The 16296-nt window shown below is 35.4% G+C and overlaps 1 long non-coding RNA gene across 2 annotated transcripts; it reads right to left on the bottom strand.

The window, feature by feature from the left end:
- Positions 1 to 44: 44 nt before the first annotated feature.
- Positions 45 to 14249, bottom strand: LOC139690572 (uncharacterized). 2 transcript variants are annotated; one of them, XR_011701480.1, is made up of 4 exons: positions 14189 to 14249; positions 13958 to 14049; positions 9212 to 10750; positions 45 to 774 (listed from the first exon to the last, which is right to left on the bottom strand). It is a non-coding gene; the product is annotated as an uncharacterized lncRNA (long non-coding RNA). The 2 variants fall into 2 exon arrangements; XR_011701481.1 differs by lacking the exons at positions 13958 to 14049; positions 14189 to 14249 and adding an exon at positions 11241 to 11401.
- Positions 14250 to 16296: the final 2047 nt, after the last annotated feature.

The raw sequence follows: 16296 nt of genomic DNA, 5'->3' as shown, positions 1-16296 counted from the left end.
TAGACAATTTGAATTTATTGTAACTCCAACCTTATACAATTTAATACAATATTAATTACATATATATATTTTTTCATTTTACTTATAACACTCATTATATATATATAACAATTAATATATATCAATAACAAATTTATATTTTTTCCGATATATACATATATGGCAGGAAATTACAATTTGGCTGTTGCTATTGGTAGAAACTGCCTTAAAAAACCCCTAAGTCTTATTTTAATTAAAACCAGCTTCTGTTCAGCGTCAAAACTTTGGTAGTAAACATTTCAATAGGGCCCATAAAAAAATTTATTTTACCTGCAAAAGTTTACATTGCAATGCCTTATTATATATAAAGCAGCTGCCTACTGCTGGTAGATATTCCGGAGATGTTCAAATGAGTGTTTAAACAAGAGGTCAAAGGCCTCTTCTTTAAACTACTCATTACCACTCTTCTCCAAATACCATTTGCAGAAGGCAACTGCTCCTGTAATATGCGCTGCATTTAACAATTTTGTAAACAATTAATCCTCTTTTGCCAGCTACCTTAAGAAGAAACCCCATGATCAACATAAAATACAAATATGACAAAAAAGGAAGATTGTCCACTCTCCTGCTCAAGTGTCAAAGAGGTACGCTCACTTTTGGATTTTGACATGTCCAATTATATAGTTCAGAGCACTGACACCCCCATTGCTGACACTGCCTTTCTGGAAGCTGCCAAGTGCATTGCAGACTAATAAAATTAGATCAAGGTTGACATCTGCACTGGCAAATAACAACCTGTAAAGAAAAATACATTGCTGAAAAGAAGCCTGCAAGAAGGAAAATAATGAATGTGTACATGGTGCTCATAAAGAGACTTTAAAATAAAGGAATATACTAAGTATGGCCATGTAGGTGCAAACTATAAAACCTAGTATGTGGAATTTATAACTATAAATATATATACTTATAAGTATAAAAGTATTAAGCTATACTTGCAGCTGTCCGGTGTGAGGTGTAAATTCTTACTGATGGTAACCATACTTGAGAAAGTACAATGAATAGTGGCAGAGAATGATGACATCAGTGAAAATGCATGCGCATTTGCGTACATGTGAACAAGGGTGTAAAATTGTATACAGGAAAAGAATGAAGGGGGAATCAGCCTCCCATTCTGAGCACATCATGCCTAATATCTTTGAAATTAACTACAGGACAAAATTTAGATATTATCATATCCACTCCTTCATTAACTATAAATCATATCCTATGCTATACACAGTAGGAATGCAAGTTTTATGATCACCCAAAAGATAAACAGTAATTTGATAAAATATCTGAAGACAATATAATAAAATTCTGCTGAACCAGAATAATTTTTCCCTAGAGGTAAAAACTGTCAAATCGAGATCACTCAAATTCCTCACGAGTATATTCGCCATCCAAATGATTCCCCAAGTTTAGAATTGCTTTGTAAAACAAAATCTGTGCTTGAAAAAAGCTTTAAATATCTTACTAACAAAATAAAATTTCATGAAAGTACATGTAAGGTAAAAATTAAGAACTTCAACTATTAATATGACAAAGATTTGTTTTTGTTTGTATAGTATAAAATGAAATTAAAGACATGACCTTAAATTTCACGTAATTTAACCACCAATGAGTGCTACTAGAGTATAATAAGGTGGCATTAATTGAGTACATTTCTTAAGCAATAACTATGTTTGACATATTTTCCAATTTTGTGTCGTCCAGTGTCAATATATGCCAAATGGGAGCTAAGTGAACTAAACTTGCAGAGTGGGAAAAATAATTCCCCTGTGACTGATTCTACAAAGTTCTATTATGTGTTAGGGGTAGAGAAGAAGTGACAATTCCAATAGCCTAATCAAGGCAAGTCACCCCGCACATGGAGTGAACTCTATATCCATTTAATAAAATTTAATGATTAAGAAGGAAGATGGGAGGAGTGGAGAGGAAGAGTGACAACGGGTAAAAAGCAGAGAAGGATAATCAGTATCCAGGGGAAACCCTAGAAATTGACATAAATGGAATGAGGTGAATATAAAATTAGAATGAGTTGAACAGAAATCTTAAAATGAACGTTGTTGTTTAATTTGAAGAGATAAAGACAGAGGCAGGAGCAGGGCATATGAGAGAGAAGAGGGAAGGGAAAGATTTACACAGATTTTTGTAGTAAAATAGGCATCAAAATTGCAAGTTAAGATCAATAAGAGAAAAATTGCTATGTTGAAATTAGTATTTGCAAGAAGGGAATCAATGACAGGCATGTTAATTATTTTTTAAAATCTCCAAATATGTACATATTTTAATTGGAGAATCTTTTGAAGCCATTTCCCTAGGTAAAAAGACATCTTTAAGAGGATTCAATTCATTTAAACCAAAACAGCATCAGACTGAACAGAATACATTACTTACACAAGTATTTCTAGAGGTATCCCTGAAATATTACAGGCAAGCCTTTGAAGACATTACCAGTTTGGTGATAGTTTAGATGAGGGCCTATTTCAGTATTCCTTCATTCTAGAGTAAAAATGAAAAGTTACCACAAAAACATACACTTATTTTGAGAAATAAAATAAGATGCAACTATGTGACAGGAAGTGAATGAAAATAATAAAATGAAAAAGCTGAAATAAGAATAATATAGAAGACAAGAGTCCAATGGCAAATGGTATGGTCAAAGCGGAGAAGTCTCTATAAACCATTTGCACAATCCATTCAGCAAATAATACATATATGCTTGTCAAATGATGCCATCAGAATTAGGGCCAATCAGAAGAAGTTGAAGAGAAAATCCAAAACTGTAAGTAGCGCATCAATTGGCAAACAGGACCAGAATAAGATTCTTTCAACCATGTTTTTTTTTAAAGTTCAATACTATGTTGTTAAATGCTTTTCATAAAAATAATTAACAGTGTGCCTTATAAAATACCTTTTGTGAAATAAACGAATGAAAAAGTTTCTATGAATCAACCTGTTTGTTTGATGTAGTTTCATTCATGTCAAACCTATATGGGGAAGACAAATGTATGGTCAACATATCAGCTTTGCAACTTCAATAGTTGTGGGAAACACATGAATGATCATTTAAAGAGGGATGGTACATAAAACTTTTAGGAAACTTGAGCGAAAATATTAACTTTTGCCATCATCAACTTGATCCCTTCAATTCCCAAGAATCGACCCTCATTCTTTTCCTCCTTGCCACTTGTCTTCCACCCAACAACACAAACACTTCACACAATGCTAATCAATTCATGTTTTCCATTGTCTCTATAACTCGCTCATTAACCTTCAACTTCCTCACATCCTTTCACATTAAGCTATTTTACAATAATAGCCTCCCTTATTCTTAAATCCTTGGATATTTCCAACCAAATGCATCTCCTCACATGACATATAAAGTTCAGTTTTCAGAATGTATGAGATATTTTGAATAGACTCTGAAATCTGTCAAATTCATGTACTCATGCTTCCAATAGCTTTGAATGTTTCTATACAAATCTCAAATTAAGTGTTTTACAGGTGGTACTCAATGCATTACTCATTAAAAATAATTTGTTCACCAAACACTTCTTTCAATATCCTCGTACAGTTCCAATTCCCAAAATGGCAAACTAAAAAGGAAGATGATCCAACTGCATTAATCCCTACTCTCAATCTCGAATTAATGGCTCCTTATTCCTGCTCCTAAGGAAACTCAGATCACTAAATATGGCCATTGAAGTGAATAAGAGCATTTTCATAACTTTTTCAAATAAAAAGAATGTACATAAGAATGTTTACACTCTTTTTGGAGATATTTACCTAACTGGGGAACTTGGTTGGGGAGTTCAAGGGAACAGTTTGACATGTCACGCATTTGACATACTTCATGAGGTAAAGATAAATTTAAAAAGAAGTTGCATAGCCACTAAAGAAAGACATTATGAGGTCCTGGTTCGCCCTAACCTGGAATACTCATCAAAGGTATGGGAACCGTATGAAGTGGGACTTATTAAAGTGTGATAAAAGCCAGCCAGATATATCCTTGGTAGGCATAAAGTTCAGATAGTGTAACAGGCATTTTGGATATTCTTAAGTAGGAGAGTCTGCACAAAGAAAGAAAAAATAGGTAAGTGGCGATTCATGTACAACATGGGTATAAATGATGAAGCATGAGAAGATTTAAGGAAGGAAATACTACATGGAAAAAATAAGTTTTAGGGGATAAAACGACCTTAATTTTAAGAAATAAATCAGAATGCAAAAAAACAATAGGAGTGAGTTTTCATTTTTAAATAGAAGTATTTTCAAATGGAACCCCCCCCTGGAGGATGGTTCAGGCACTTCCCATCAAATGTTTTAAGAATTGGAGTAGGATACCCACTGGACCAAGGGTTGGGTAATTAACTTCACAATCACTGTTTAATATTGATTTGAAAGTGATGTGGACATTGTAAAGTAAGACAGTGAGAGTGTGTGATGTTCAATGGCACATGATTTTGGACATGGTATGATGCTGGATAATGTGTTGCTTGTATGGTGAAATGCTAGGCCATGAATGAGTATTGGCTTCATATTTGCTTTGACTATCATAGTAAGTAGCAGCTTAGCTTTCATTTTTTAATTAAGTCCATGCTATATTTTTAAGTTTGATTAGGATCCTAGGGATTTGTGTGCCACCTAATACTATTGGAACATGTATTTTTATTATTAATAATAATGAATGGCATGTAAGCTAGTCTCGCAACTATCTTTCCAAATATAAATGAAGTCAGCTATTGGCTGAACTATTAATGCAAACTACAACACATATCATCTGAAAACAAATGCCAGGAATCTACTCTCACTAATGAAATATTTTTTCACAAAGAAATTTCAACTGATGATCCAGTGGAAATAGTGCCATACAATCTACAAGTATCACATTGCTGACAGGTACAAAGAGTTTCAAAAATGGGATGAAAATTAAAATCCTAAAAATTCAAGTACATTTTCTAAGCAGGAGAAAATGCATGTGAACCATAAACGCAGAGGGTGATGTCGAGTTGCCCCTAAAGCATGTAAGACGTTTTGGGGCGAGAATGATTGTAATATTTCATCATGTCTCCTTATGTAGGAAGGGGGAGATCTAGGAGGAATCCCATCCAAGTTTTATTATTTTATTAGTTTTGCCAGTGTTTCTGCAGAAAACTTTTCACCCTTTACACCGAACGAGTCTTATGGGCAAATAGCAAATGGGCAAATAGCAAATGGGCAAATAGCAAATGGGCAAATAGCATTTACTGGGGACAAGATTTACCTATCATCATATCTATTAAAGTTTATATGATATCAATTCATGAATTCTTACACCATTTAATGAAAAAAAAATTATCATCCATGGTAGTGTGCTTTTTTCAATAGAAACGAGTAATTTAGTGAGCTACAGGTAATTATGGTGAAAAACGCATATGGTATTGCATAATTATATAGCAGAAAATTGTTAGATGTGGGAAGGAGGGGGTTATTGTCTCCAGGACACTAACTAAAGTGGGGGGAAAGTATAAAAGAAAGTTGAATTTGCCATTCATTATTTAAGAACTACTCATATGAAGTATTTATTATAACAAAATAAAATTTTCAAAAGCAATTTTGTGAAATGCACCAAAAAATGTGAAGTAGGAGAAAAAGTTTATTTAAAAAATTAAGCAAAACCAAATGAAAACAGTATGATCAATTATTTTCTGCTCTTTAAATTAGAAAACATATGAAAGGTATTTATAGTGGGGTGTGATGTAATCACTCCAATCACAAAGTTTGATGATGTACCAATCAAAGCCATCTTTTTTGGACATAAGCAAATGGATTCAATTGATTTGCCCTCGCACTGCTTGAAATTGCGACAAATGAAGAATTACAAAGATTTAAGCTGCTTTCCTAATAATGAACTATTTGCTCTCAACTTCCATGATTGATGATTAGTGATTGATCAAGCAAGTATTCAAAATCATCCTGCCCAACATGAGGCAAGTGAAACTAGTTTCAATCAGGATCTTTTAGTGTAATTTCAACTAATTCCCAGGGACAAGTTTTGGGGTAATCTTGAATGAATGGCTAGACAGCATTTGTGCAGGGTGTTTTGTGTACCTATTTAAATAGGGGAGTATTTTCAGAGTTTCAAATGGCTTGAGTATATTTCTAAATTCATATTTGACTCAAAATTTATTGAAAAAGATTTTAGTAAATTATCCACCAGTCTATTTTGATTCAAATTCGATCACATGAGGTTGACTGATTAGGGATTGGTAGAGCATTAAGATGGTTGCCTACCATCACCCATGAAAGTAGGAATCCATCAATGCACACATGGAGAATATAGTGAAAGAAGTTTGGTAAGAGCCAGTGGTATGAATGAAAGTAGATGCCAAAATCATAATATCAGATTTTTGGATGATCAAGCTTCATAGAGTGTCATCGTAAGGATTTATAATCAATGGTAATTGCATTACAAAATCAATGTGATAAGCACGGGATGAGAGTCAGGGTAAATTAAAAGAGGTGCAATGAGGTTCAAGAGAAATAGGAAAGCTAAGTTACACAATAAAATTGTACAGCATGAACAACTGCAGGGAGAGAGCCCACCTATCTTGAAAGTTTTTTGGACAAAGAGGGTCAAAGTTATAAGCACATAAAAAGAATAATTACACCAGGCAAAGAATATTTTTCAGAGGAGTGAATGGATGACTAGCATTTTAAATTAATATGTGAAAAAAAATTGGTGAAAACATTGATTAAGACTATATTTTTGGAGATGACAAATAGGATGAAGAGGAAAGGGAACTATTTTGTATTTTTACATACTGGAGGGTAATGGCAGGAAGCAGCTGGGTGAAATGTGAAAAAGATGAAGAAATTGTATTGCTGGATGTGAATGTTAGACTTAATAGGAAATCACATACTGGGATATATGAACATAAATTATAAACATATTGATGTGAAGCCTAGTGCTCCAAACCATGGCATCTCCAACCCTGGTCTTTTAGGAAAGGAAACAGCTATCATCACAGCATGTAAACAACAGTGAAAATACCTTGAGATGGAAATAAAGACCAATAAAGCATGCAATGCGATGATGATGTAAATTGGTGGTATTCATTCTAAGAATGCAAAGGGAGTGGATGGGTATTGAGTGGTAGTGGCGAATTGACAAATAATGAAGGGAAGTATATTAAGAAATAGGGAAGGGAACATAAAAAGAATTAACAATTGTAGACAAAATTGAACAGGATAGGCAGAGCAGGATGCAATAGAGAATATTCACCTAGGGCTAGGGCATTATGGAAATATGCATGGTTACTTCAAAGTTTTGTAGACAGTCCTAAATCTAATGATTATACAGTAATTTCTATCACAACTTTTACAATAATCGATGAAAAGCATCGTTTAATGAGCTGCTAACTATTATGGAAATCTGATACATTAAGGCAATCAATTCAACTGGAACTCAGAAGTATTGGAGAGCTACTGAAAGGTGAGGCTGAAGCCATTTTTTGCATTTTCACCAATTTGGTGACTGATAACGCGGATGGATCAACATGATTAGATAAATGATGGGACTTTTGTGTGGGTTGATGAATTTATCAATTTAGGTGAGATTACCAGGACAAAATTAAACAGGATAATCCTTATGAAAATATTAATGATGAAGGGGTATATTTATTTACCATTCGATAAGCATTTTGTCAAAATATCATACCATTAATGTTACAGTTTTATGTATTCTGACAATTGACTGACTATGATGTGTAAGAATTATTTCAAATCGTCATTATCAATTCACAGCAGTGTTGATATTTCTAATACCTTGAATGATGAGTCTGGGAAGTAATATCAGGAGTGAATTAAATAATTTCTGCAAAGGATATAATTCCAAGGTGAAATTATACGCATTGGCCTCTCAAATGGTAACAAACAATTCCACCTCATTTAACTGATGGAAGTTTCAAGTTTAATTCAAGAGAAATTTTGGCACTAATTTGAGTAAAATTATTTCATATATTGTCCAAATCTGCCACTTAGTAATTTTTTAGACTTATTCCCCACAATTTTCAAGGTACATCGAGTATTTTAGTTGCATGAAGACTATGGCAGTAATGGTAACTTTTTGACATTTAAAATAATTAGAAGAGCAACCACAATTGATCATATCTGCTAATAACCTAGTCTAGTACACAATAACACAGGTTTTCATGAGTTTTATATCGCCTCTATCTATCCTCTTAAAACAAAATTTACACTTTTAAAATAGAAATGAAATATTTAACAAAGTTAATATTCGTTAATATTTAAATATTAATCTTTATTTCTATTATTTTAATTGCAATTAATGATCAGCTGCCTTATTTTTGAAAAATGTTAATCATTATTTGAAAGAAACAAAGAGGACAAAAAGCCTGTTCAACACAATGTTCAACAATGGATCCCCAATAGGAATTGATTGTGAATTTACATTTATTTAATCAGAAGAAATTATTTTCAATTAAAATGCTTTCTGTGCAATGAATGATGTGCTGCACAATTATTTATTATAATATAAATAATAGTAGGCATCCCTCACCTGAGGTTGCCCAAGGTTATCCAAACAAACAAGATTACAGAAACAAACTTCACTTAGCATCACTACCATAATTGAATCCTGCTGATGCAAACTGCACAGTGCAAATAATAAGGAACTTAAAGTATCAAATAGTGAAATTTTGACTTTTTTGCCTGGGATAACAGATGACATTTTGTTAAAATTAAGCTATAAATATGAAATTCTCTGTATGAGACAAAGATACTTAAAGGGGCAAAGACAATATTAACAGTTAAAAACAGCAGTCATTGTGTGTGTGAAAAATCGTTTTTCCCTCAACATGGAAGAAGGATGACTAGCATGATAAAACCAAGTGGCGCATTTGGAAAATAGTAATTATTGAATTTTCCCCTCTGAAATGAATTGCTTGCAACTACATTTTTATTAGTGGTGATGAACGCTATGAGTATAGCATGTGATGGCTTGTTTTGCCTTCCTTCCTCAAACTAGTGTTAATAAGAAAATGATATGTCATGATACAGGACTGAACTGGACTTAGGATTCGTGGAATCTCTCGCTGTGATGGAGGAGCCAGGTAATTTAGGTGCAAAATGACTTCAGCTATTACTATAAGCATAAAAAATATAACAATTTTCAGCGACAAAAACTTACATTGAAGAAGAGGAACACCACCCAGACACAAGGATGTACTTCGATGATATCCATAACCTCACATTGGTGCAGGCACCACATACCGGGAATTGTATCATAGTGTGAATAAAAAAAGATGAAAGGAAAATCATAAACTTTTTCTTGGATATGGTGTGTTAACACAATCAGTAGATGCTGTTCTTATTTGTGTAATTATGTATCAATATCTACCATAGAAAACTTACATCCACTTTCAATATTGTTATTAAGATTTTGAAGTAAAGAATGAAATGTTTTAATGTGTAGCAACAAAAAGAACTAAAAAATTATTTAAAAAAGTAGTTTTCCAAATTAAATAATTAAAGATTTTTTCAAATGTGTAATACATGGAAACAAGATGTTCACAACATACCAAAACTTAACCTTCTTTTTATAATGAGCAACAAAACTATAGGAAAAACTTCATTTAATGTTTAGTATACACTAAAGGAAGAGTAATTTGTTTCATACTCATTTAGCCATTCAGTCTTATGGTATTAACAATTCACACTTTCAAATGGATAACAGTCACAAAATATCCTTCAATCCTATTTTTAATGAAATCAACAAGAAGTGAGCGTAAATTTAAAGAGGTGCAATTGGATAAACTGAATGACACTCAGTTTATTCATGAACTTGAAGTGAAAGTATCATACAAAAAATGTCTATGGCCCTCCCTGGAAGAATCCAGGATTCCCAAAATTATATTGTTAAAGAGGGCGAAGGGTTATTTGTGCATGGATGGATTCATTATTCGAAGAACATGGGAAGAGGCAATGCCCTTACGGAACTAAAATGTCATTGGATATAGAAAAACAGCTGATCCAAAGTGGTAATTGCACATATGAATAGTGTAAGTAACACTTCATTGGGTGCTCCAACAGTTGAGCCCATACATCAATACGACCTTAATTCTAATAAACAAATATGATGACATACTGCTAATAATAAAAGTCACGGGAGGAATTAGAAGCATAAAGATTTGTGGTAGTCAGCAAACTCACGGGTCACTAGCTTAGACAATTCATCCAGAAAGACTCTTCAGTCGGAAAGTGAGACAAATTTAGGAATATAGAGAGTTAAAGACTTCCATAATATTTACATTGTTATTTCTCCTCAAGCGGACCATCATTAAGAAGTAATATAATTCATAAGGTATATGCATAATAGCAATATTTTTCCAGAGAAAGGCACAAATAAGTCACTTGAGTGGATTTTAAATTCTATTTTGAAAAATATACTGTAAATTGTAGAGAACAGCGAACAGAGGAAATGTATTACTTGATTTGTTTGTTGGCCAGAAAAGTAATAACGCTACAAAACACTTCATCCGACCATTCAATAAAATCGACTGCATTTTAAGTTCAAAGAACAGACTTGCGTTGAAGAAATTCTGCTACAGTAAGATGAAATTCCCTGAGAATCCAAGGATTTGCTGAAATTTCCTGATGCTGTCCCCTGCGAATTCTCACTGTCGAAGGTACTTGAAGACGGGCATTAAGGCACCGGAGTTTCCATCCTCTATAAAAAGGTAATAAGGAAAAAAATGATCATTAATACACGAAGCAGAGAAAAGGGCGGTTATTCAAATAGCAGTAACCGTTTATCCATAATATTTGACACGAATCGATGTATCAGTGAAACGAAAATAATATTTCCAAATCCAAATTTCTCGTCCCGTAATTTATTAAGCAAGACAATGGCCGTTAAAATTATTCAAATCCAACTTTATTAAGCACAAAACGTAAGAAATAATTCACATGAAAGCATGACTTAGATTAATGATATATTATAAAACATTCAGACCAAAAAGTAAACTTAAGGACACCTCGATTTAATTGGATATACAAGAAATGTGCACCGATAAACTTTGCAACGATCACTAGTGGGAATGAAACAAGCAATATGGAGTGCAATACTTCTAATACTGCGTACACATTGAAAAATACTTTCAGCATTCGATTTAGTTAAACCACATCTATTTCTTGACGTGTTGGTAATTAATACTCACTGAATTCGAAGCAGAGGGAAGATTCTCAAGAGCGAATGTTGTCTTTTTAATAATTTGCCAACACTAGTAGAGGCTTAGAAGATACCTGTAAAAACTCGATCGAGATCACACGTAGTACGGAGCGAGTGGTGCCTAGCGTAGCCTACCGTTACGCATGAATCTCCCTCAGATTCAAACGTATCAACGTTTAGCCCACTCAGACTCGCTGAGCGAGACTATCTCGTTGGCGTAGCAGCTGATCCGACCCCAGCTGCGTCTGCATACACCTAGGTAAGCATCACTGACTCGACCTTGGGGCATGAAAAACTTGCGATGGGATACCCGCCCGTGAAATGCTTCACAGCGAGATTCCTTTAAGTATAAACTTGAATTGATAATATGCAAACGCGATGACGGGAAATAACGCTTATCTGAATTCATTTAATAGCTATTTCGCGTTACCCGTACAAAGGCTTTGTAAATGAATGGATTTATGTTCTAGAAATAAAAAGGACACTAAAAGATGACATAAGAAGACGTTCAACGTTTGGAGCAACATTGTACACAGTCGCTTTTGGCATCATTAGAGCCACTTTTTCCTTGCTTATCCATGAAATTATATATTCCACGCTCAATTTTAAAGATAATCCCTTTTTCCTATTCGATATATTGCACAAAAGAATATTTTCCCCTGGAAAACTGATAATGTCTAGTAGGTGACAGCTATAACAAAGCGCTCTGCTCTTTCCCATTTCGCAGCTATCCTGCAAACGCGCCGGTCTGATACGATCGAGTCTCAACTGGGTATTATCGAGTGTGTAGTCGCACCCGTTGGACTGAGGTTCGAGTCCCTTGCCAGGAGCGGTTGCCATTCCCTCCCCTCCTCGGTATTTTGGGGATGGGTCGGTGGCGTGTTTTGACCGAACAGCTAGACCTCCACCAAGTCTGCCGAGAGATTTGCAGTACTTTAAACACATTTAACATTTGGATTTCGTACAAATCGTTCACCGCAGCCTTTTGAATGGAATTCACTCATGCCATAGTGCGGCGGGGTCCACATGGAATTAAGTAAAATCGGGTGGAAGGGCGGCGCGGTCTCAATTTAATCCCAGTAAAGCTGTAGATCTTGGATCTAAATTGCACCTCTTGGGAAAATCGTGGTGTGAACAGTTATTACAAAGAGAGAGGGTTAAAAGGGGAGACGAGCAAGCGAGGGACGAGAGGAAACCGAAAAGCAGGCCCTGTCGCTTACTGTAAGGAGAAGAGGGTCGGCGAGGTAGCGCATTCGGGATCGCCCCACCCCTTCCGGTTCGGAATTTCTTCTGCCAACCTTGAACTGAACGGCGTAGTTGAAGGGAAGATCATTGCGAGCGAAACTACTTCAATCTATCTATTCGTCCCTCTTTGAGCTGTGATCCTGCCGTCCGATTCTTCCCACCACCCGAGAATACTCGTATCTTCGTACAACACACACTACCCTCATGTTTGTTCTGTATCTTATTGCTGCTATTCTTATTTATTCTAATTTATGCCTTCGGCAACATAATAAGAGAGTACGCCGAGCTGAACGCTCTAATACAGAGGCCATTCGCGATCGCGTTTTTCAATGAAAGAAACTGTTGATTACGGAAAGAAGATCCGACAAAGAGGAAGCGGAAGTTTCGGGAAAACTGCTTGAAGACGTAATCCCACTCAAAACTACCTCATCACCGGGTCCAGTCCCACCCCATGCTTCAAAGCATGGGGTGGGACTGGACCCGGAATTAGGGTGTCTGATCATCCAAGCGAAATATCTTCGAAATATAACCTACGTATTACCGATTTTTTTAGTTCTTCACAAAATTTTATTTCCTATCATTTGATAGATAAAAGTAAAATTTTACTTTAAATTGTCACAATGAAGAGCCTTAAACTTGTTACTCTGGATCATTCTTTCTGCGTTATTCAAATCCGATTTGACCATGTTGATATAATTTTAGTGTCACTCATACACAATATAATTAGAATTTTTAAATGCACATACTAATTTTGTCAACCATCTTACTGATGGGTAGATCAACTTCACAGTATTCTGGGATTGTAGAATAAATGCCTCTCGAGGAATAAATCTACTACAGTCTCAGTCGGCGGGGAATTTGCTAATTCAGTTTGGTTTGCCTATGACCAAGCTTTAGTTTGTCAGTTAGCCAAGGGGTTGCAAGGATTGCTGAGTGAATTGGAAATTCAGTGCAATAGATATGGGGTGAGAAACAATATAAATAAAGCAAAGGCTATGCAGTTTTCTAGAAAGAGAAAGGCTAAGTTAAACATTAAAATAAGAGGTCAAAAACTAGAGCAGGTGGAACAGTATGCGTATATCAGTAGTGTTTTGGACTAAAATGGTCAAAATAGTAGGGACGTAAGGAGAAGAATTTCACCAGGCAAACAAGCTTTCACAAGGAGGAAGGAATTGATAACAGGGACATTGGGTGAGAATGTTAAGAAAAAGCTTGTGAAAACTTTGATTTGGAGCGCAGTTAAGTAAGGCGCGGAAGCATAGTCATTGAAGCATTATGATATATGATTTGCGAGGAGGGGGGCAGAAGAGAGGAGCTGACAAGGTGAAAATGTTAGGTCGATTATCTGGGGAAGTCAATTGCATTTAAGGCTGAGTCTGCCACTAATCGGATTAACGGGCGAAATTTTGTGTGGTACTTATTAAAAAGTAGTACAATTTGTAAAGAGTATAATTGTCTCACCTATGTACAACGGAGCCATCTCCAAATCCAATGCCTCCGAACTTATCAATCAAATAATTTGCTACGATATGTTAGGCTCTTTCCAGTAAAACCTGTGAAAAGGAAAAAAGAATACAAATTACATATAGTAAGAACTGAGCTGTCCTACACATCGCTCAAGTGTTTACCCCAGACGTTCAGAATTACAATTTCCAGTTCTCGCACTGGTGAAGACGTCTGACACAAACCTACCTTTCCATTGCTTCACAAAGTGAATTCAGCCCTTCCTTCTCTCACCGTCTCACTTGAAGTGAATCAACCGATTCAATGAGTGTTTCACTCGTCAGGCGAGAGGTGGCGATGCCGGCCTATGTCTAAACCCCTCCACAATTCTTTCCTTCAGGTATGGGTGCAATGCAGTAGTAGTAAGTTTCCTTTTATTCTCGAGTGGCGGGTTGGATTCGATCATTCTCGTGTTTCAAGGGATCCACGGGTGACGATTGCGCGCCTTTCGAAATTTCTAATAGATACACGCCAGCAACCGAGGCCACCATTCTAGGTCCTTTAGATTCGGAGTCAGGCGAGAGCACACACTGAAGCGTGCTCGGAGCAAGTGCAGGAAGGGGAAAACAATTAGGGGAAGAAGCCGAGATGACGAGATATCATTAAAAGGAGGGAATGGGAAATAGTAAAAATGGGATATTGCGACGGATGACGCGGAGTCAGCAGGCTACATGGAATGTCAAGGGTATAAAGGTTAAAAATAAATAAATAATGAAATGATTAATTTTTCTTTGTCTATAATTAGCTTTAACAGTTTCCTATTTACTACGAAAGAGCTACAACAGAAATTTCACAACCGTTCTTTAAATGATTCACCCTTGAATAATCGTCAAAGTTTTCCTGATAGAAGTTAATGTTTCATTCAGATAAAGATGTTGATAGCGCAAGACTTGTAAAATCGTCTATTCATGATTAAACAGGTATTTAGACCATCTTTTTGAATTTTAAAGACTACTCATTAGTGTTTAATCCCTAATAACCAATCTTCATACCCAATAGACCCTTTCATTAGCAGTGATAAACCTTTTTGTCTTCCTCATTGAGCGGGAATGTTAGGGTTAGGTATTAGCTAAAGTTACTTGAAGGTTTTGAAGAATTTTAATTACAATATATTTCTTTGTCTTTTTGGTCCTAAAATTGACGATGAATTGAATTGTTTGTTTTGATTATGCGATCCATAACATCTCAAATCGGGAAATAGCAATTGGCATATAAAAATAAACCATTATAAGACGAATTATAGTTTCCTTTTGGCTCTTCTGGAAACAAAGTAGGTGCACTTCATGAAGGCAAAAATGTTTCATTCCCACGCATGAATTTCAAAATATACATTTCTGTGATTTATTTTTAAAGGAGCCAACTATCTCATGATCCTTACTGCTTCCACAATGCATCGTGGCAGATGGGATCTCGAAGTTAACAGTAACGCCAATGATTCTCAGCCTAATTTCTCCGTGAACTCTAAATGTTTCATAATTCGTTGTCTCCGTTAAGTACATTTTACATCGCGGCCTATACACACTGTTTCTGCATAACATCTGAGACAAGGAGATCTCACAGGCGAACATAAAAATGCTTGTATTTTGCGATTATACTTCAGTCAAGTCGCTGCAGTAACATCAGACTTTTGAATTAAGCATCCAGAATAATATTAGCTATGTATATTTTTTAATGTTTGAAAGAGTTACCATTTGGTAGCATTTCAACATGATTTCTAATGGAACTAGAGACAGACTTTTTATTAATTGAATATTGACTCTTATACATGCTCTCATGTATACATTTTCTTTTATATTTCAATTAAACCTATGCCTTTACTGAAATATGCCTTTTGCCTCCGATTTCTTATTCCACAGAAAATTATGAGTCGGAGCCAAAAAGCTTGCCCTCTCATCCTCACTTCGTCCTTCCCACACTCCCTCGGAACCACGACCAATCACCCCTCACCTCTTTCCCCTTCCCGCGTTCTTTCTCTGGGAGCCTTTACATGCATGACACTTGTCCTTTTAAAGAATTTTACCTGAAGATCTCTCCTATGTGATGAAGCCGATAGTAACGTATTAATAAAGTTTAGTGAATTTAAAAAGTTTGTCTTATTCCTAAAGATGTATGTTCACAAGCTTGAAACCGATACCATTGAAATGTAAAGGAAGACCATTTAAGCCGTAAAATGCGAAGGTGAAAAAGAAAAAATTGAGGAACGAACTGCCCGAAGTGGTTCGAAGATAGAGTTAAGGGCAAGAGTTGAAAGAATATTTAGCAAAAAAACAACGAAGGCAAAGGAATTTAAATTGAAA

This window comes from Hetaerina americana, unplaced genomic scaffold (assembly GCF_022747635.1).
Source record: "Hetaerina americana unplaced genomic scaffold, ioHetAmer1.1.p SCAF_3, whole genome shotgun sequence".
NCBI classification, from domain to species: domain Eukaryota; kingdom Metazoa; phylum Arthropoda; class Insecta; order Odonata; family Calopterygidae; genus Hetaerina; species Hetaerina americana.
The sequence above is the reverse complement of the archived record's forward strand: the minus strand, read 5'-3'. Positions and strand labels throughout refer to the sequence as shown.